General features: G+C 36.9%; 1 protein-coding gene across 1 annotated transcript in view; it reads right to left on the bottom strand.

The window, feature by feature from the left end:
* The window catches only part of PTPRA (protein tyrosine phosphatase receptor type A), a 177856-nt gene extending 155184 nt beyond the window's left edge, over positions 1-22672 (bottom strand). The window contains 1 exon segment of the mRNA XM_074274521.1: positions 22546-22672. The gene's annotated coding sequence lies outside the window, so the exon portion shown is untranslated.
* Between the last annotated feature and the right edge of the window lie 523 nt (positions 22673-23195).

Genomic DNA, 23195 nt, shown 5'->3' with positions numbered 1-23195 from the left:
ACATAATACAACATTATAAATAGAAAGAATGATAAAAACAAAACAGGATAATACATCAAATGACCAAGCTTGAACATTAGGGAAAAGATGAGAAAACACCTTTCTTCTCTCTTTTAAAGTAAGAAGAATACAGGTGTGAAATACTGTGTATATTGTCAGATTTAATTAGTTGGTTTGTTATTTTGCTAAACTGCTTTTTTTTTTTTTTTTAAACAAGGGATATTTCACCAGGTCAGGGATATAGACATATGCAAATGAAGGTGATATGAAAACCAGAGGCACCAATAAAAATAAGATTTAAAAAGAATCCAAGAACATTTAAGTCTCCTCATATTTTAATACCTTTCTAAGCATAGTAAAGTGCAACATATTTACTTTGAACCCCAGACAAAGCCCCCAAGTTTAAGAGCAGCAGTATTTTCCATTTTCAAGGAAAGCAAATCAGAAGGGAAATAACTGAATGTTGCCAGATATTATTGGTTGCCAATCTCAAGTCAAAACCCAAATTGGTATGCAGAAAGGATATCACTCACCTCACTTATACTATATATGCTATATGTATGTGTGTGTCCATGTGCAACTAATCCAGTTATACTGAGAACAGAGATTCAAAATGACAAGAAACATTAAGGAGGCAGCTATTTTAACTCTCATTAATTCACACATTAATTTGGTACATACAGTGAGAGATTAATACATTAATTATCTGTCATGTGGAATACTTCCATTAGTAGTTTGGATCTTTATGTGTTTCACTCTAAGACTTCAGACCACAATGGTTTTATCTTCGGAGCTTTTGACTGATTTGTTTTCACTTTGCCCTCACCCTGCATGAGCAGGAAGAAGGTGACAATGAGTCTTGATACCCAGAAAGATTTTGTACTTGTGATGATCCAAGTTACAAAGCAACTACATGTGTTCTACCTTTTAGTGAGAAACTCATCTACTGTATATTCTAGGATCTGAAAGAAGTAGTAACACTTACTACTTTCCAAAGCATATTTTTTACTGTATCAGTTCTAAAGGTCAATCTTTAGGACTTGGAAGGTACATCTCAGCTCCTTGTAGCAACTCTGCATGGCTGCTAAACAAAAAACAAGTTGAATTGTAATTATAAGGTCCAACTTGGCACAAGAAAAAATGTACTTCTCTTCCCTCTTTACAGAGATGGGTGACTGTGAGTATGAAACAATGTATAAACTGTTGGATTTGGTTGATGTTTTGGTAAACTTTTTTTCTCTTTGTTACAAGGTATGGTTCACTGGGTAGAAGATAGGGAGGGACACAAAGTTTAATTGCTTTTTCACCAAGTATCTAAGTCTGGTTACTTTTTCTTAATTATAAACTAATATTCCTATCTCATGCCTTCTAGAACTTTAATAAGATCTCCTGAGGGTGACAACTAGCTTTAATATCATCTGTCATATGTTGCTTGCCCATTTTTTTTTTGTGGTGCTTCTTCATAAGGTCCTTCCCTCATGCCCTCCAACTCTATTCCCAGGGAGAAATGACAAGTGTCAAACACCTGATAGCTTTCAAAGCACTTCAGTATTCACCTCTTTATTGATAGTTCATTTTCAAACTTGACAGTGAAATAAATATATATTATATCTACATACTGTCAATATGTAGTAGGATCTTAACATTGGCAAATTGGCACCCATAATCTGTAATTTCAGGTTGCTGAAATTTTGTTCATATTGAGAATAATCTTGCTTCTTGTCAGACTCACTCTTCTTATGCTATTCCATGATGTAAGTTTTGAGTTTTATATCAGATGCATCCAAGGAGTGTATATCCTTTAAGTAAAAAGCCAAGTAGTCTTTCAGATTCTGCAATTAGGAAGCTGTCTCCATTTTCCACCAAAGCTTTCTTCAAATCCTCCAACTCTAGGGTTCAAGCAGAATGACAACAGAAACTCTGACACCTCTAGGACTTATATGTTCTATGTATTTTCCTAAGGAAGCCTAAGGACACATTAAGTTTTTTGATTGTCATAATACATAGTTGGCATATATTGCAGTTCATTAAAAATCCCTAAATCTTTTTTTTAGATGAATTGCTCTGTTTCTTCCATATTATACTTGTAAAACTGATTTTTTGCTTTGTTAATTTACCATCTTATTCTCAGATCTAAATGAATAAATCTCCCAAAGCCTCTGTTCTGCGCCTTATCTCAAATCTCTATATTCCCATTTAGTAATATCTTCTGTTCCTATAGGTTCAATTATCTTCATGCACAGATAACTCCCAAATCTATATATCCAGCCCTAAACTTTCTCTTTAATTCTAGTCCTACATCACCAATGGCCCTCTGGCCCAAAACACCCCCACCTTAGCCCAGCACTTCAAATTCAACATGCACAAAACAGAATTCATTTATCTTCTTCCCTAAGACTTTCTCCTTCAAACTTTTTCATTAATCTTCCATCTAAAACCAAACGAGATCTCAAAAGTTACCTGCTTCATCACTCTTGTTTTTTACAAATGAAGAAACTTTAATCCAGGAAGGTTTGGTGATTTCCTAAGGTTATACAAATAGCAAATGTAGGAGGCAGGATTTCATCACAGATTCAGTCCCAGAACCAATGAATGCTCTTTTCACTGCACCACAACAAAGGCCCCAATTACTTAGGTCCAAAACAATAGAATTATCCTAGTTTTCCCCTTCTTCCTTACTCCCATAGGCAGTCAGTTTTACTAATTTTACAATCACATTATCTATTTTTATCACAGTTATTTGCATTATAATACTATTCCAATTTGCCTTTCTAGCCTTTATCAGATATTTCCCTCTCATTCTTTATACAGCAACCAAACAGTATGTCTCATTGTTCCCAGATCTAGTCTTATCATCTCTTATTTACACATGCTAACACACTTAACTGGAAGAGACTTCCCCCAGATTGAAGCCTGCTAAAATCTTTTTAATCATCCAAGGGCCAGTACAGGTGGCCTCTATGAAGCCTTTCCTAAGCATCCAACTAGAAGTGATTGCTTCCTTCTTTTTGAATATCTCATTCCATCTGTATGCCTTTTTTTTTTTATTTCTAATGGTGTATTGTACATCTCAAATGCCCCATATATGTCTCATAAATGTAGTGGAGTGCAGGTAAATATTTTACAGCTCTCTGAAAATGTAAGACACATTAGTTTAATTTGCATCATTAACATTTTCTTTCTTAAGTTTAGACAATCAACAAAACACATTTTAAAAAACAATTAAAAAAAAAGAAAAAGAAAAAGAAACAACCAGTGGACACTTTCCTTCCAGTTTAATTTTGAACCCAGCCCACTGTCCCACTAAATAGTCTATTCCAGATATACATTGTGTTAGAAAATTCTATAAGATACACAACCAAATATATGCTGAAATCTGGGTAATAGACAGTCTTTTATCCATTTAGTCTTTCTTGTGTGAATGTACACGCCAAATAAATTCCTTTGAGCCTTTACAGATCACTTCCTGGAGATTCCATATTACAAAACTTGATACAATCAACATTTCATCAGTAAACTAGAACATCTGGAAGACCTCAATAACCTCAGAGAATTCCTCTTTGACCTGGACTCTACATTAGGTCTATTCCAATAGTTGGGAATTCAAGACTGAATCTCCCTTTTTTCTGCCTCACCTGATATTTACCATCAGAATCAATGAACAGTATTATTTTTGTTGTCAAGGAATCTTGAATGATATTGATAATAGAACTCATTGTGAAAGAGCATGTTTAATTATGACAGGTTAAAAATGTGGTGTGTTATTAAATAACACTTGTGAAAGTTTCCTTTTGCTTTACTAATACCCTTACTGAGCTTTCAGTTTGTGTACAGATGACTAACAATGATTTTGATTGGGCAAACAGGCATAAGGTTCAGTAGTTATTTATATTGCTACTTTTTTAAGGTATTAATAATTAATAATTTTTTACAACTTTAGTATCTTCCCCTACCTTACAGATCAGTCCATCAATGCCTTCACAATTATATCACTTCTAGTCCAGACTTCCTGTACATATATTCGGTCAGATTAAGCTACTTTCTCTGTTTTCTATATCTTTAATTCTATTTCAACCTCCTCTGGATTCACTGATATTAGGGTCCAAGTACAGTGGTTCTGTTATTTCAATCAAGAAAAGTTTAAGATTAGAAGAATATAAGATAGTTTACCTCTCAGATCTGTGCAGGAGAAAGAAATTTGTGACCAAAGAAGAATTGGAGATCATAACTGACCACCAAATAAATAATTTTTATTATATTAAGTTTAAAAAAAAAAAAAAAAAAAAGATGACGAATGTTGGAGGTTGGAGGGGATATGGAAAAACTGGGACACTAATACTTTGTTGGTGGAAATGTGAATGGATCCAACCATTCTGGAGAACAATTTAGAACTATGTTCAAAAATACATACCAAACAGGGTAAAGCCTTCTCCTTATAACTATAGTATTAAAGGTTAATTAGATTGTGTAAGGATTTTTTTAGTAACAAAAGTAACAAAAAACAATCTACAGAGAGACAGTGATAATAATGGAGCAGTTATAATGCTTTGCCAATTTTATATCAATTATTCAGTTCACCCTTTTTATATCTCCTATCTTCATCATGTCTCTTTAAAAATAAAATCCCAAACAACCAATCCTAATAATTATTTCACTTAAAACATTGGAGAAAACAAAAATAAGTTATCTTATTTCACAAAACAAGTTCATTTCAGTTTACATTACAAACTCTTCTTCCCTATTCAATACTTTAAAATACTTAACTCCCTTGTCATATGCATACTGATTTTTTTTAAAATTTGATTTATACAAAACCTTTTAAAGAGATAATAACTTCTAACTTCTAACAGTTCTAACAGGACCTTTTTGACCCTACATGAATAGTTATTGCCACTGGCTATTTATAAAAGTACAAGTAGTACACCTATAATATTTCTGTATTCCCAATGCCTACCTTCACACAGAATAAGTATTTAATAAATGTTTTGCTGATTGACCAATATTACAAGCAGGACTATTTGTTCACATATTCACCTATGGTACAAATACAATTGCTTACCTTATATAATTACATGATAACTTCCAAGCAAAAACAAGGAAGTATTAAAGGTCATATTAATCTTTCATCATTAACTCTCTTTTCCTTTTATTTCAGTGCCTAATGATGGGGTAAATTAGTACAATCAAATTCTAACACATATTATTACAATCAGGCAACAAGGATTTATTAAAGTCACTGTTAACATATTAAACATTTCAAAAAAGATAGTTCTTCAAATTTTCATTTAATAAGTAGGTTTTCCATGCTACTATATTAGGTCTTACAATAACATATTCAATCAAATAAAACCTATCAAATTTCATTTTAAGAAATTTTGATTATTAGAAAACCTCCTAGCAAATTCTTGCCCTCCCACCAAAAAAAGCAGAATTTGGAAAGATATATCATGCTACATGTGGAAAAATTGTTCAAGTGTGTATAAAAGTCTTTCCAAAGCAAAAGTGAACTTCAAATTTCTTTTCTAACTACTTCATAGCACACAAGTCAAACTACAATGTTTTCACTTTTTTATCCATGTTCCTATTGAAACCCATTTTAAGAATCCCAACTGGGCCCAAAAAATGAAGCATATCTATCTATCTATCTATCTATCTATCTATATCTGCCCAATACTATCAACTATTCTACTTAAGGTATTGAAGTTCATACTTAATCAAAGAAAAAGGAGAGAGCACATCAGATTTTTTATACTTTGTCTATTCTTGAGAGTACCCTCTAAATGATCATAAATAATCAGATTTTTACCTAGGGTAAAACTTTCCACCAATAACTACACAATAAACTTTAAAAGTTAAGTGTTAAATATTAAAGGAAACAATATGAGGTGGTACTCAGGTTCATTCTTAGCATAACATGAGAAGACTTAAAAATTTGAAACTGAGTAATTTAACTCAATTTAGCCAAGTACATATTAAGTGTCTACTAGGTACCAGGTACTCTCCCATGGATAGGAAAACAGACAAAAAAATTAGACAGTCACTGCCCTCAAAGAAGTCAAATCCTACTGGATAATGTAAATGCAGGGTGACATTATTATTCTTTCTGTTCTCACCCTTTTTTCTCTTCTTCCTCTTCTCTTCCTCCCTCTATCCCCCCTCTTCTACTCCCTTCCCTTTTTCATCAGTAGAACAGATTATCAATGAGAGATTAAATGATTTGCTCATGGTTATATAGAAATTTAGTATATTAGAGACAAGATCTCGACCTAGGTCATCCTGATTCCAAGTCCAACCACTCAATATCATTATCTTTTTAAACTGAGGCAAATAGAAAGAATACTGCTTAATACTTATTATATATAAGTATTATTATCTGTAAAACAAGGATTATAATATCACCTACTATTATATATTTATAATATTTAATTTAATGATTTAATTGTTAATTTATTAATAATTATTAATTATATATTTATATAATTATATAGTATTTATATAATTATAATTATATATTTTGTATAATATATTTATAGTTATATATTAATTATATATTTATATAATTATATGATTAATTATAATTATTAATTAATTAAATTATTGTATTATAAAGGATTATAATATCACCTACTTCACAGAATTATTTTGAGGCCCCAGTGACATAACATATAAAGCAATTTACAAATTTTAAACCACTATGTTGATTTTTACACATAGTAGATACTTAATAAATCATTCTTGAATAAATGTTAATAACTATGAGAAAATATATTATATCTGTTTTACAGATGATGGACCTGTGTTTCCAAGAGGTAAACAAACTGACTTGCTCAAAGGCATTTAGCCAATAAATTCACTACACTCTCCATCTCACAATGCTGTCTACTCATTCATAAAAGCTCACCTCAGCCAAAATGGGGCATTTTTCTATTAACTGTTCGATTCTCCTAATAGTAATGTTTACCATGCAACTTCTCTAGGTATTTTTCATTAGGTTTCCTATTCTTATGTACTTGAAATAATTTCTTGTCATAATAAGTTGCCACAATTACATTTCTTACTCACCAATTTGCTCTACTTACGCCACAGATAGATTGTAATCGATATAATTTTAGCTAAATGGATACATGGAAATAACAAAAAACTGGTTTTCTTTTTATATATGTTTGCTATTATATTGTTTATAGCTTTTCATCTGAATTATAGATTCAGTTTTAGTGTTTTCATTTTTTTTTTTTTTGCTATCCAAGTAATAAGGGCAATCATAAGATGTTCTCAAAGTATCCCATCAGTTTTGCAATCTGAAGGTATTTATTGATGGTTGTTACTTGAATAATAAAATGCTACTTTAAAAATGTAGTTTTTCAAAAATGTATTATTCAGCCCTCAAAGAAGTTACTTCATCTGTCTAGTTTTCCTCTGCAGTTGGCTGGAAATGATTGCAACAATGTTTACTAATTGATTTTGAGACAGTCTAATGAATGTTACTAGGTAAATTCAAAGTATTATCAATGCATTACAAACAAACAAAAAAGTTACATAACCTCTCTCATTTATTGAGAACTTGTATACATATAAGAACCTAATGACTACATTAATACACTGTTGGTAGACATATAAATTAGTTCAAACATTCGGAAAAACAATTTGGAATTTGACAAGAAGGTAATTAATATGTCCATATCCTCTGACAAAAAGATCCCTACAAGGCTGACCACTAAAAATATGTCCCTCAAAATTCCATATATACTAAAATATTCAAGTCCCAACACTTTTTATAATAGCAAAGAACTGGAGATAAAATGTATGCCCTTCAATTGGAAAATGGCCAAACAAACTGTTGGCCATGAATGTAATGGCATTCACTGTAGAAAATGGTGAAAATAAAAAACACATTGAAGTAGATGATATAAAACTGATGCCAAGAAAGCAGAAGCAGGAAAGAAATATAGACAATGCCTACAATGTAAATGGAAGGAACAGAAAAATGAAATTGAACACTGGTGATTATAATAATTATGCATAGCTCCAAAGAAGAGAAGAGAAAATGTGTCTCCTTTGCAAAGGCTGAGAGGCTATAAATATAGAATCATGATAGACAAATTCAACTAACAAGCTGATTCGTTTTGCTAAATTTTCCTTCTTAATAATTTTTTGTTATAAAGTATAACTCCCTAGAGAAGCAGAAAGAGGGGAGGGGAAATGGAAGTGTGCACAAACAAAATAAATGCAGCAAAAAAATTAAGAAATTGTTAACTGGAAAAATTTTTGCAGCAAGTTTCTCTGGTAAAGGTCTCTTTTGGAAGATACACTGATATAATTGGGAGGGTTGGTATTGTTGTATCCTCAATATTTTTATTAAAGCTTTTTATTTTCAAAACATATGCATGGATAATTTTTCAACATTAACCCTTGCAAAACATTATATTCCAATTTCCCCCCCTTTCCCTCACACCCTTCCCTGGATGGCAAGTAATCCAATATATACATTGATATAACTGATCCAAAAATATGGGCTGTTCCCCAACTGATAAATGACCAAAGATTATTAATAGGTCAGTTCTCAAAGAAAGACATCCAAGTTATCAAAATCCATATGAAAAAAATGATCTGATTCACTAATAATTATGAGAAATGTAAATTAAAGCAACTCTGAGGTTCTACCTCATACATAACAAATACAAGAGGAGCTGCAAGAAAAGACAAATATTAATATATTGTTGTTATGTGTTAGTACCACCATTTTAGAAAGTTATTTGAAACAAATCTCCAAAAGTCACTGAGCTGAGAATTTCTAATACCTCCAAAGAGAGCAAAGGCAGAGAAAAAGGATTCGTGTATACAAGAACAATTATAGCAGCACTTTTTGTTATGGCAAGACCTGAAAACTGATGGGATGGCCATAAACTGGGAAATGACTAAAAAAAATTGTGGTTGCTGGCATACTAGAATAGTATCATGCTGTAAGACGATTTGGGGGAGGATGATGGAGGAATGGGGAAGAGATGTCAGAGAAACCTGAAAAACTTTTATGAATGGAAAGAGCATGAAATGAGCAAAATCAGGAGAACAATTTATACATAACAACATTGCAAAGATAAATAACTCTGAAAGACTTAGGAACTCTGATCAATGCAATGACCAGCACTGATTCTAGAAGTCTGATTATTAGCTATGCTACTTTCCCCTTAATAGAAAAATGATGGATTCAAATTACAGAAATGGATAACCTAGGAGTTTATGTGCTAAATTATGGGAATTTATTACAGGGGTTTTGTTTTTCTGTTCAATTGTGGGGGGAGGGGGGAAGGGTGAGAATAAGGGAAAATAAAGGCTTGTTACAGAGAACCGAACAATAAATTCTTCCTAATGCTTTCTTTCCTTTACCAAGAACTAAGAATTGTCTAGATAACTCTCCATGTTCAGAAGCTCTGCTTAGTTTACACTCCACAAAACACTGTCATTTCACAATGGGTATCTTCAGATGGTTCCTCCCAACATTTTTCAGCTTCATTTTGTATGGAAACTGAGGCAAACATAGGTTAAGTGATTATTAAATTTAAAGTCCTGGAGCACTTAGAACACTTTTCATACTAGCTTTTCACTCTGCTGCCATCACTCAATAACTTTTCTTCCTTTGAAGTTCTTCCTAAGCAATGTATTAAACAATCCAGATGCTGCTGGCTATTATCTATTAAGGTCATTTTTCTCTTTTCTCAAGGGTTCATACCTAGCTCACAACCTTCCTTTCCAAACTTACTGTACTTACTTTATGAGACATTATAACATGCTTATGTTCCTATAAATACCTGAACTTCCCAGTTACTCAATCTTATTCAACTCCTATGACCTCCTCTACAACCTCAGTTACACAAAGGGATGGCCACACCCCAGTTCTTGCCAGCATTCACAAGCATTCTATTTCCACCATCAACAATTCTGAAATTCCTTTCTGTCATAACCTCCTATAAAGCCATTTTTTCTCTAGTGGATTCTAACTCTTTGGTTCCTCAGTACTTTTTCAGACTACCACTCTTGCTCGGATCTCCCTTTTCTCCATGGGCAACCTTGACACTTTATTTTAACCAGTTCAACTCTTGAATGCCTCATCCCTTCTCTCCCTGCCCAAGCCCTGCCAAATCCCAAATATCTGCCTCCTCCACTCCTATTCAAAAGCTGCTTAACAGAGCAAGATGAAAACACACAATAGGATGGACTAGGTACACTATAAATTTTTGTTATCTAATCTCAAATGGGCTTTCTCTACAGGAAAAAAAGTCCTCTTTAATTGTTTAATTGATTTTCTCTCACTTTACTCAAGACTGCTCCAAACCACCACCAACAAATGTGGCACAGTGGAGAAAGCACAGGATTTAAGTAAGTGAAGCTGATGAGAGTAAAACCTGAGACAGCCCTGTAAAGTTATGTAAAATCACCAACAAAATGTATATACAAACCCAAATGGTCTTGCATCCTCTGGAGACAGGATTCTCTTAGACTCATGCATAACATGAGTCTTCAGAAAATGTCTCCTTTGATAAACAAACCCAAATGGTCCTGCATAAGCGTTTGGAGGAAGTCTGACAGGGTGTTAATTCTTAGACATGTATAAAATGGATCTTCAGAAAATATCTCTTTGCAGATCACTTCTCTCTTGAGAATGATATGCCCACCAAGGAAGTATCTCCTGGTGTTCTCTTTAACAATAAAAGCTTTTTACCATAGCCTCTGAGTTTAGCAAAATTCCTTCCCTTTGAACTTGCTCTTCGTAAGTACCCTTGCCTTCATCAAAGCTAGCTGTGAATCCTAGCTCTACCATTGTTACCCATGAAAACATGAACCAAGATACCTTACCTCTTTGGGCCCCAGGTTCTTCATATACAAATGAACAGATTCCTTCTGCTTCTAAATCTATCAGTCATTCATTCCAGCATCTATTCTCCAACCCACTCTCAGCTAAAAATCTCACCCTCCTAACTTACTGAGGAAATAGAGGCCTTCTTTCCCCCCTTCTATACTCCACACAATCCCCTGGCATTCATTATTCCCCATTTTCTCCCCCTTTATTCCAGCCAGTAAGTTGAGGCAACCCCTCTCCTCAGCAAAGTCAATCTTACTACAGAGATTGTTAATCCTATCCCTTTCCATCTGCTCTAGCTGATATTCCGTCAAACATTCAATTCCTCTCAAATTTTCAGTCTCTCTTTCTAAAAATTCATTTCCTGCAATCTGCAAACAAGTCTAAGTCTCCTCCATCCTTAAAAAATCATTACTGGACCCTATTATCCCTTCAGGGATTCATTCTCTCTCTTTTCTTGCACAAACTCCTAGAAAAAGTTTTCAATTCTTATTGCCAATATTTCCATCTCTTCTCATTATTTCTTAATCCTGTAAATCCTGTAAAATATGACCTCTGAATAAATTGAAATTGCCCTCTGCACAGTGACCATTTAACTGTCAAATATTTTGGTCTTTCCAGCCTTTTATGCCTTTTCCCTCTCCCTATGGGCCAGCCAAACTTACTCCTCACACATTTCCATTTCCTATTTTATTTTATTTTATTATTTATTATTTTATTTTTCCTATTATATTCATTCCATTTCCTATTTCCATGCCTTTGCACTGATTGCTCCCCATGCCCGTGATGTATCTCCAATTCAACCTCACCACCTGGAATCCTGAGTTTGCTTCAAGACTCAGCTCGTGATTGTGCACACCCTTCAATCCAGCAGTGTTTCTAATGGGTCTGTATATCAATGAGATCTTCAAGGAGGGAAAGGGACCCACGGGTGCAAAAATGTTTATAGCAGCCCTTCTCGTAGTGACAAGAAACTGGGAACTGAGTGGAAGCCCATTTGAAGAATGGCTAAATAAGTTATAGTATATGAACGTAATGGAATACTATTGTTCTATAAGAAATGATCAGCAGGATAATTTTACAGAGCCTTGGAGAGACTGTAGTGCTACAATTCTCTTTTAAAGTCCTGGTCCAGTTTCCCTAATTGTCCTATTTAATTACTCTGCCTCAGGTTATAACCATTCCCTCTAAATGTTTGATAGGATAAAGGTCTTATATCCTAGACCTTAGGGCTATACTAATTCCCTCTTAATGTTTTTTTCGATAAAAGTCTTTATCCATTTTAGACAACATTAGAATATCAGGAGCCTCTCCAGTATCTCTCGGTTAAGTCATCCCCATCCAGGTACCTCCCCCATTATCTCATTGTTCTTGTTACCCTATAAAAGAATCTTGTATTTGACATTCACTGATGGATTCTTTGAGGCGAATTCAGCCCTGGGACCAAACCATGGATCCATTTGGTCTTTCCCATTTATATAAATTATTAAATTGTTCTCCAATCTCTATTTTGCTCAATTTCTCTGGCATTACAAGACTTACATGAACTGATGTTAAGTGAAATGAGCAGAACCAGGAGATCATTGTACTCGGTAACAATCATATTATACAAAGATCAGTCCTGAGGGATGTGACTTTTCAACAATGAGATAATTGAGGCCAATTTCAATGATCTCATAATGAAGAGAGCCATCACCCAAAGAGAGGACTGCAGGAAATAAGTATGGATCATAATTTAACATTCTCTTTTTGTTCTTCTTTGCATTTTGTTTTCTTATTCATTTTCTTTCCTTTTTGATCTGATCTTTCTTGAACATCAATTGTACAAATATGTTTACATATATTGGATTTAACATATATTTTTTTAACATGTATAACATATATTGGATTACTTGCCATCTAAGGGAAGGGTGGGAGAGAGGAAAATTTAGAACACAAGGCTATTCAAGGATCAATGATGAAAAATTATTGGTGCATATATTTTGAAAATAAAAAGCATTAATAATAAAAAATTGTTAAATTTATAAAATATTTTTAAAATAAATTTTAAAAAATATTCAGCTTGTGCCATTTTTTTCATGAAGCCTTTCCTAATATCTAGTGTGCTCACCAAAAAAATCACCTTTGATGTATATATAGACTTCCCACCACAAAATGTAAAGGAACTATAAAAACTGTCTTACTTTTGTCCCTATTGCCTAATACAGTGCCTGGTCCATAACAATAGGTATTTTAAAAAGACTTGCTGGAATAAAATACATTTTTGGATGCCAATGTGGGAATTTTGTTTTGCTTGGCTATGCATATTTGTTATGAAGCTTTCACTACATGGAGAGGGGAGATAGAATTGAGAGAGAAGGAGGGAAATAAAAAGGGAGGGAGGGAAGTGAGGAGATTGAAAGAATGCACTAAGAATAGGATCTCCCTCACCAAAAAAATAAAGAAATAAAGAAAAGAGCATCATTGAATCAATTTAACACACAAAAGAGAACAGAAGGAAGGCCAGAAGGAATCACAGACAAACAAGACAGCTTTAAAAGTTACATGATGAATTTACCATATACTTTTTAAAAAGACAAGCTGTACATAATAGAGATTCACTATTTCAAATGCAATTATTTCTAGTTTTTTGACTATTAGGAAATGTTCATTTTAGTTGGTGTTTGTTAAGGTCAGAAAAAAAAAATAATAAAGGCTTACTGACTAAGCTTTGCTGACCTGCTCTCTTCCTCTCATTACACTTAGTGTGAGGTTTAGTTTGCAGGTAGGATAGGAGAAGAGAGAGGAGGGGAGCACCACAGCCCTCTTGGCTTGGGTGGGAAGCTTGGATAGGAATAAAATCAATGGAGGCATGGTGGGGAGCAGAGAAAAGGCAGACAAAAAATGCTGACCTTTACTTTTTTTTGTATCTTTACTCCTCCATCCCCAAAGCTTTAGGTCTGGTGGAGGATAAAGGGAGCAATGAGGGAGACTCTTTAATATGACTTTAATGTTCCTATTTGCAAATCTGCTTTCCATGGCAGATAAGGGTTTTATTTTGTAATAAGTCAAATCACATGTGTAAGCTCCTTTAGGACAGGAACTGGCTTCATTTTCTCAATCTAAAGCATCTAGCATGGTGTCTGACTCATAATGGGTGCTTAATAAATACTTGCTGAATTGAATTATTGAATTACAATGAAGGCACTAAGCCTCAGGGGACAGTAAAAGAGAAAGATTAAGTTTCAAACCTTGTTTAGGGTACACAGAACTCTCATCCAGAGATTTTATCATTAAATAATCAATGAAGAGAATGCCTGAAAAACTCAAGCCTCCATTTGTTATAGAGAGAAGTGTGATAAAATGGAAATAGCAGTAGACTTAAAGTCTAAAAACTTCAGTTCAAATGTCTGGATCTATTAGTATTTAACTCCTATGAATCTCAGTTAACTCATGTGTAGAATGAGGTAGTTGGACCAGATAATCTCTAAAGGCCCTTCCACCCTAAATCCTAGGATCCTGGAAGTTCAGACAAGGAGACAAAGGCTTCTAACTATTCATTATGGGTGAGAGAGATTTAGAAAAATAGTGTATCTCCTAATCAACAAATATTAGGAAAAGGAGAGTGATGAACTAGAGAGAATACTGCATTTGGAATCCAAAGACCTGGATTCAAGTCTCACCTCTGACCTGCTGAAGGCAAATCATTCAGTATCTCTGGGCCTGATTCTCCATCTGCAAAATAAGGCTAAAATTATAGTACTTTTACCTCCTATTTCATAAAGTGTTCTGGAAGGAAACCATTTTGTAAACTACATAGAGGTATAGAAATGTGAGTCGGAGATATAATTATTATTGATTAGCTCAGATGGATACCCTTTACCTTAGAAAAGCATGGGGGGGGGGGGAATCAGAGTAATTACTGATTCATTGCTTGAAGTTCTCAAAGTGAAATGGTGCAAAAGGGATGAAATGCTAAATTTTGGCAATAAAACTGAATAATAATGAGTAATAAAGGGAGAGTGGTGGCAATGTAGCTGCCTAGAGAGCTCTCCCATGCACTCAAATTTTAAAAGGATATTTATAAAATGCACAATCAAGGACACATAACCAGGAAAAATAAAGAGGATTATGAGCTTATAAGAATATTGTCAAAAAGGTTTTAAGTCTAGAGTAAACTAAGGATTGAGAAAAATGTCTAGGAAATGATAGAGCATGACCAATAATATTCTGCTTTTCTAAAAAGTAGAAACCTCAAACCAATGGATTTAATGTTAACATAGCAGAAATCTAGAACAAATTTATAATGGATACTTTGTAAGAATGACTTAAAGAAGTAATCATCAATGGCTTCACTAAGAACATTTTATACCAAATCGATTGTTTCTTTTTAGATAGTTACTACACTCATGAATTTGAAAAACCTGGATTTTAGTGAATCACACAAAATCTGTCATGACATCATTGTGAATGAGAGGTGAAAACATGAGCCAAATAATGCAGTAAACTTGTAACTGATGAAATTGTTAACCAAAGGGTGTGATTAATAGACTGATCCATATCCTGAAGGGATGACCTACCATGTCAGACTCAAAAAAACAAAAACAAAAAATCTCAATAAGCTGGAATTCAATTCAACAAACAAAAGTGCTAAGGACAAGGCTTTGGGACTATGCACTACAGGCATGCTCTATGGACTAGACTGGGGTCACTCATACAAATACCACATTACAGGCCCAGAAGTCAGCCTGTGCTAAAGCATGGTATTGACAATGCCATATTTAGAAAACAATTTGTGTTGTTCAGTCTGCCAGAAACAGAGTCCAAAAAGATTAATTATGATATGTGTAGAAACAGCCTGGAAACCAATAATAAAGCTCTTTAAATGCTAAATTGAAGGTTATATATTTTATCTTAAAGGTAATAGGGAGTCATTGATAATTCTTTATTCTTGATCTTTTACGGTCAGGGGATTAGGCATAGCAATCTCACACACACCTTCCTCCCTCAAATGCCAGGAAAGACTGACTCAGCATCAGTGTCCCAATTCCTCTTCCTCCTCCTATTCCTCCCACACATGTCACTTCCCCCTCTTTGTCCCACCAATCAAGTCAGCACAGAACAGCTGGGAAGGGTCAACCTTCAAACAAGTTAATACAGAATGTCCAATTGGCAATTATTCTCACGTGCTTCATTATGGAAGTTAAGAAGGAAGAATCAAAGATGACTGTAAAGTTAAAAAGTCTGGGTGACTCCAACAATGGTGGTGCTCTACAGAGAAAGGGGAAAGCTTTCTAAAATAGACACATTTAAGAAACCCTGGGGCTTGCAATAAATCAGATTTACAACATTAAAATTATCTTTGACTTTTCCTTCTTTCCTTTAAAATCAGTCACCATATTCTGTTTGAATAATTATTATGAGTTCTATTTTTGGACATGCTAAGTTTGAGATTTTTTTTGTTTGTTTGTTTGAGATTTTTTTATGGGATATCCAAAGAAACACCAGAAGAGAGTATATTAAGAGAAAAGAGAGAGATACCTGAAGGTAAAGAGCCGAAGATAGACTGAGCCAACTTCAGTCAAGGTATGGCTGAAGTAAATTCAATTTAACAAGATAAAATGTAATACAAATACAAAATTCCAGCCTCAGGTTTTAAAAATCAATTCTGAATACAGGAAGGTGGAATTACACAGACGTTCATTTTTAAAAGACACAGTGGTTTTTGTTGACATTTAACTCTTTCATTAGTCAACAATGAGATGTCAAGAGGCATTAATTAAGAACAGCTAATGTTACCTGAAGCTGTGTTAATAGAACTAAACTTCCCATACCGAGAAAAACAATTAATTCCAATTTAGTCCACCTTGGGCAGATCACATCTGAAATACTGAATCTGATTCTGGTTATCACATTTTAAGATGAACATTAACAAACAACAGTATGTCCAAAGAAAAGTCAACCAGAATTTTAAAGGATGTAGAAACCATGTTACAAGAAAAGATTAAAGAAACTATTTGGTCTGGAGAAAGGATGCTATAGAGACATCAGAGCTGTTTTTATATATCTAAAGAGATACCATGTGGAAGAGAAGAAGCATGTCAGTGAATAAAGATCTACTCTTTATCCAGGAACTTAGATTCAAGTCTCTCCTCTGACATATATTGGCTTTGTGACCCTGAACAAGTCACTTAACATCTCAATGTTCTAGTCTAGGGATTAGAAAATCAAGATTTAAGACTCAAAGGTCATGTAAACCTACAGTCTTTTTGTAGAAGCCCACAGAGCTAAGAAAAGTCTTTACACTTTGAAATAAACACATAAAAATCATTCTTAGCTGCAAGGGAATATATAAAAATGGGCAACTACTTAACCCTCCAGCTCTAAGGAGGTTTGTATCAATGACAGAAAAGGCATAAATCTACTAATTAAATCAAAAATTCAGACCCTATCTATAGAAAAAAAATTTAGACTTATTCTACTTAGCACTGGCAATTCAATTCAGTCATTAAGTGTGTACTAAATATAAGATATAGGATACAAACTAAAAAAAAAAAATCTATATTATTATATGAGGATTAAAACACGAATTCAGACAAATTCAATGCAGTTCAAGGAGAAGAAAATATTAAGGGGGTTAGGATAAGGCAAAGCTCAGACCAAAAGTTGGTAGTATATATGACTTGGCAAGACAATGAAGGTGTGAATGAAGCATGAATTGTAGCCACAAAGGACCAGCAAAAGAAAAAAACAAAAAGTTTGAAGAATAGACTGGTTTGGCTGAAATATAAAGTGAATGATGTAAAGTGATATGAAATAAGTTTGAAAAGGTAGATAAAAGCCACATGGTAGAAACCCTTAAAAACTAAATTAAGAAGTTTGCATTCAAACTTAGAAGCAACAGGGAGTCATACCAAAAGTTTTGGGGCATGTTGTAATGATATGTTCAGATAAGAACATTAGGAAGATTACTTTAGCAGCTATGTAAAAAATGGAATGAAGAGAGGAAGAAGCTTGGAAGTAAAAATCATAATTAGGATGTCACAGTAGTCCTAGAGAGGTAATGTAGGTCTACATTATGTTGGGTGGCCAAGAGGAGATTGAATGCCATGAAGGTAAGATCAACAGAACTTGGCAACTGATTAAAACTTCATGAAAAATAAAGAAGAGTCAAAAATGACACCAAGGGTAGGATCTTGAATGACTGGGAGGATTATAGTGTCCTCAAAAGAAGTAGGGAAGTTAGAAGTACTAAGAATGGAAGATGAGATTTATTTTAGGAAATGCTGATGAAACATCTAGATAACCATGTAAAACTTATATTCAAGAGAAAAAATCAGATTTAATTTGATATTTGAGAATTGCCAAGAGAAAGAATACAAAAAGAAAAGAGGAAAATCTAGGACCAAATCTTGGGTAATACATATGTTTACAATATGGATGATCGATTATGCTGCAGCAAGAGTCAGAGGAATGGTCATACAAATAAGAATCAAGACAGAGCTATTATGATGACAGGAAAAAATAATGACGAATGTGGGAGAGGATGGGGGAAAATACATTGCTGGTGGAACTGTGAAGGGATCCAACCATTCTGGAGAGCAATTTAGAACTATGCTCAAAAAGTTATCAAACTGTGCATACCCTTTGATTCAGCAGTGTTTCTATTGGACTTATATCCCAAAGAGATCTTAAAGACTCAGCTCATGACTGTGCATACCCTTCAAACCAGCAGTGTTTCTACTGGCTCTGTATACCAATGAGATCTTCAAGGAGGGAAAGGGACCTACACATGTAAAAATATTTGTAGCAGCCTTTCTTATAGTGGCAAGAAAATGGAAACTAAATGGATGTCCATCAATTGGAGAATGGCTGATTAAATTATGATATATAAATGCTATGGAATATTATTGTTCTTTAAGAAACGACCAGCAGGATGATTTCAGAGAGACCTGGAGAGGCCTACATGAACTGATGCTAAATGAAATGAGCAGAACCACGAGATCATTATACATGACTACAACAAGACTACACAATGATCAATTTTGATGGATGTGGCTCTCTTTCTTCAACAATGAAATGATTCAAACAGTTCCAGTTGTTCAGTGATGAAGAGAGCCATCTACACCCAGAGAGAAAGGACTGTGGGAATTGAATGTGGTTCACAACACAGCATTTTCACTCTTTTGCTTGCTTGGATTTTATTCTGCCTTTTTTTTTTTTTTTTTTTTACTGGTTTGATTTGATTTTTTTTTTTTTTTTTTTTTTTGCAGCACAATAACTGTATAAATATGCATGTATATATTGGATTTAACATATATTTTTACCTTGTTTAACATATATTGGACTACTTGCCATCTAGGGGAGGGCATGGGGGAAGGGAGAGAAAATTGGAATACAAGATTTTGCAAGGGCTAAAGTTAAAGAAATGTCGATGCATGTGTTTTAAAAAATAAAAAGCTTTAAAAAACAATTAAAAAAAAAAAAAACAGAGCCATGCCAAAGAAGTCAAGGGAAATCAAGATATCCAGGAAAAGATGGTTCCATAGTGCCATAAGTAGTAAAAAATTAAGAGGAATGAAAACTAAATTTAAAAAAATTTAAAAAGGCAAGGCCATCTTCCAATACTTAAGAAATCTTTGATAATCCTGGAAAGAAAAGTTTGTTAGTAGACTGACAACAATATCAGAAGCTAAGTTGAAAGTAAAAGAGAAGTTCCTTAATAATGGGAACTTTCAATTTTGTCTTTTTAATCACCAATACCTTTCACATGATAGGAATTTAATAAATGCTAACTGCAAGAAGTTGAAATAAGTGGACAGTGGGGAAGTAGAAGCACTGAGTGATAGCAGATAACTTTCTTCCCGGTTGCTCCAGAAGAATAAAAAAGGAAAAGAGTCAAAAGCCAATGAAGATGATAGGAGCAAATAAAGATGAAAAAGAATGAATAGTGAGGCAAGCTGCTAGAGTGTAGAGATTAAAGAAAACAGGTGAGGAGTTAGACCTAGGCAAGAAGACCCGCATCTTCATCAGAGGAATGGAATCTAGAGAAAAGAAAGAATGGGTGAGGAAGGTATTTGAGGTATAGGATTTGGAGAAGGCTCTGATAACTAAGATTTTTCTCAGTACCTTAAGAGATAAGGTAATCTCCCACTGAACTGTGATAAGGGATCAAATGAGAAAGGGGTTTGGATTAGGTAATATGAATTTGCAATGCACACAGTCAGGGAGCCAATATAATGGAGAATAAAGTTAAAAGGAAGATGATTAAAGGTTGAGGACTGGCCATTTAAATGGGATTAGGAAAAGAGATGAAGTATTTCAGGTTAGAAGTCAGTATATAAATAATTGATTAATAGAATTAAAGTCATAAAGGAAGTAATGTCAGAACATGAGTGACAGACTCAGAGAACAGAGGACCTTTGTAAAGGTCGTGGCGAAGTAAAAGAATAGGTACAGAAGTGAGAAAAAGAGAAATTAAAGGATGAGAGATTATCATTAAATAGAAGTATTTCAGGGTTCTGGATGTTAAACACGGAAAGATGAAATCTAATGTATGACCAACTCTTTGGCTGAGATATAGTGAAGGTATGCTAAAGAAATTGAAGATATTAAATAACTGTTTGGATATGTGTACACATGTATTGTATTTAATTTATACTTTAACATATTTACCATATATTGGTCAACCTGACATGGGGGGGGGGGGGAAGAGGGGAAAAATTGGAACAAAAGGCTTGGTAATTGTCAATGCTGTAAAATTACCCATGCATGTATCTGGTAAATAAAAAGCTATAATAAAAAAAAGAAATTGAAGACATTAATAAACTGGGAGGCCAGGAAATTCAACAGGACATACTGCTAACGCTACAAAGAACTGGCATTTATATGGCATTTTCAAGTAGACAAAGTGCTTTACAGAAAGTTGAAAATAGGGCGGCTAGGGGGCGCAGTGGATAGAGCACCAGCCCTGAATTCAGGAGGACCCGAGTTCAAAACTGGTCTCAGACACTTATTAGCTGTGTGACTCTGGGCAAGTCACTTAACCCCAATTGCCTCAGGAAAAAAAGTTGAAAATATCTCAGTGCAGTTTAATCTATATCTACACACACATACACATATATAGGAACATACTAAATATGTAACCTCAACATGTATGATAAAGCTGGTGTTTTTTTTTTTAATTGTGTGATTATCCTGCAGAACAATTAAAATGAAGACGCTACAGGAATTTCCCAACCAAAGTGACCAATAAATGGTTAACTAATTGGAGTTCAATGAACAATGGCCAGAGGATGGTCTATCCCACAAGCAGAAGATTAGGACCTCTATGGTCCCTTCTAAACTTTGGGTTCAGAACCTCCAAAGAGGAGAGATTAACTTAGAGACAAAAGAAAATCACGTTACTTCTTCTCCGTGAGACCTGCTCTATATTCTGTTCCTTTCCTACCAGTCTCCGCCCCACTAGAGTGGGTTTCTCCGGATCACTGAAGTCCTATGTGAAAGCGTTTGCTTCTGGCTGAGTAAGCGGGCAGTTCAGTAAGGGACAGAACTAGAAGGATTTCCCAGGAGACGAGGCGGGGAGACTGTCAAGTAGAAGGCACAAAGTTCCAATCCAACTAAAGCCACTTTTCTCCTCCAATTTGCTTTCTTCTAAGAAGGATCGCTGGCTTTCTTTCTGTTCCTTTCAGTTGGGAGCCCGGTGTCACCTTACAGAACGAGCACTCCATCAGAAGCGCCCTGCCCGGAGACAGGCTTCCAGGGAGCACCGGCTCGGTCCTCCGGGCTGGCGAGCGCACGACTCACAGCGGACACAAAATGGTCGGGCCCCGCTAAAGTAAGAGCTGCTTTCTCCGGGGTGGGCTCGGGCCCCCGCCGAGCTCTCGGCCCAGCTCGCCCGCCTTGCGCTGCCTGCAAACAGCGAGGCTCCCTCCCATTCCGGCTTCGGATGATGACGGATCATTTCCCCCGGCACAAGCTCACTCCCATCTCGGGGAGGAGAAGCGCAGCCAAAAGGGCCCGGGCAGGGCACCGCTGCCTTTCTCCGGGGGAGCCGGCGGGGCCGGGAGGCGCGGCCGGTTTCGGGGCCAGAGGGCCCCGGGAGCGTCTCCCGCACGCAGGCTTCGCGGCGCACCCACGGGATCCACGGGGGGACGGCGTGGGCGTGGGGGGAAAGCGGGGAGGATGGAGAGAGGGCGTCTCTTCCCACTTCCTCAGGGACCCAGCTGCTGCAGCCCCCGCCCAGACTCCGATGTGATCACACAATCCATCAGAGGAGCTCCAATCCCGGGGGGGCCTCAGAGCAAACGTCCCCGGGGTCCCGGTGGGCCTCCCTGCCCCGCACCCTCGTCCAGCAGGGGTCTTCAGGGGAGAGGAAGTCATGGCCCCATGCCCGCCTGGGGGACCCCCACCAGTCCGGCTGGAGCCCCCACCCCGGAGCCACGAGGGGAGGAGGAGGGGTCCCGAGGCTACGCCTCCAGCGAGAGCCCCTTTTTAGGGGGACTCAGAGAAGGCCTTCCTTCCACCCATCCCCGGGAGAGGAGGGTGAGGAGGCCAGACACCCGGGGGTGGGCTCCCAAGCCGAGGCCACGCCCCCGATGGGCCCGCGCGCACCTGGGCCGCTGCCCCCCTCCCGCCCCCGGCGACCCTCCGCGCACCCGGCCATTCAGCGTAGGGGAGAAGGGGCGCCGCACGCCTGCGAGCACACTCACCGGGTCGGACGGCGGGGCGGCCACTTGCGCTCGTGCTCCTGCTTCTGCTCCGGCCCGGCCCGGAGGGAGGCGGCGGGGTTCGGCGGGGCTCCCGGGGGCGGCTTCCCTCCCCTCCGCCCGCCCGGCCGCCACTCAGTGCCGCCGCCCCACCCGCGACTCCCGGCCCCGCTGAAGCGGCCTCGCAGCCATGGCCCTGACAGGAAGGGACCGGGGAAGGAGCCGGGACCGGGGATCGGAGGGAAAGAAAGAAAAGCAGGCGGCGGTAGCGGCGGCGGTGGCGGCGGCGGCAGCCACGGCCACGACTCAGGCTCCCTGCTCCGGGATCTGGGCTGTCAGTCAGCGCCGCTCGCAGCCAGGGCCGCCAAGCTCCCGTCAGCCTTCCGAGGTGTAAGGGGCCTCCTCATTGGCCCATTGAGAGCCTGATGCTGGTTGGCCGGGGCGCCCGCCAGGTTCCTGGAGGGAATCGCTGGATAACCCAGGCCCCGCCGCTGGGGGGCGCTCGAAGCCCCAGACATTGATGGGAGGGGTTTAGGCGCGGGCGCAAGCGCAGGCGCTGTCTCTGTCCCCAGGAACATTTAGAGTTGGAAAAACAAAAATCTGGTTCTAATCCCATCTCCGGCACATTCTAGCTGTGTGACCCGGGGCAAGTC

This window comes from Sminthopsis crassicaudata, chromosome 6 (assembly GCF_048593235.1).
Source record: "Sminthopsis crassicaudata isolate SCR6 chromosome 6, ASM4859323v1, whole genome shotgun sequence".
In the NCBI taxonomy this organism is placed as follows: Eukaryota; Metazoa; Chordata; class Mammalia; order Dasyuromorphia; family Dasyuridae; genus Sminthopsis; species Sminthopsis crassicaudata.
The sequence above is the reverse complement of the archived record's forward strand: the minus strand, read 5'-3'. Positions and strand labels throughout refer to the sequence as shown.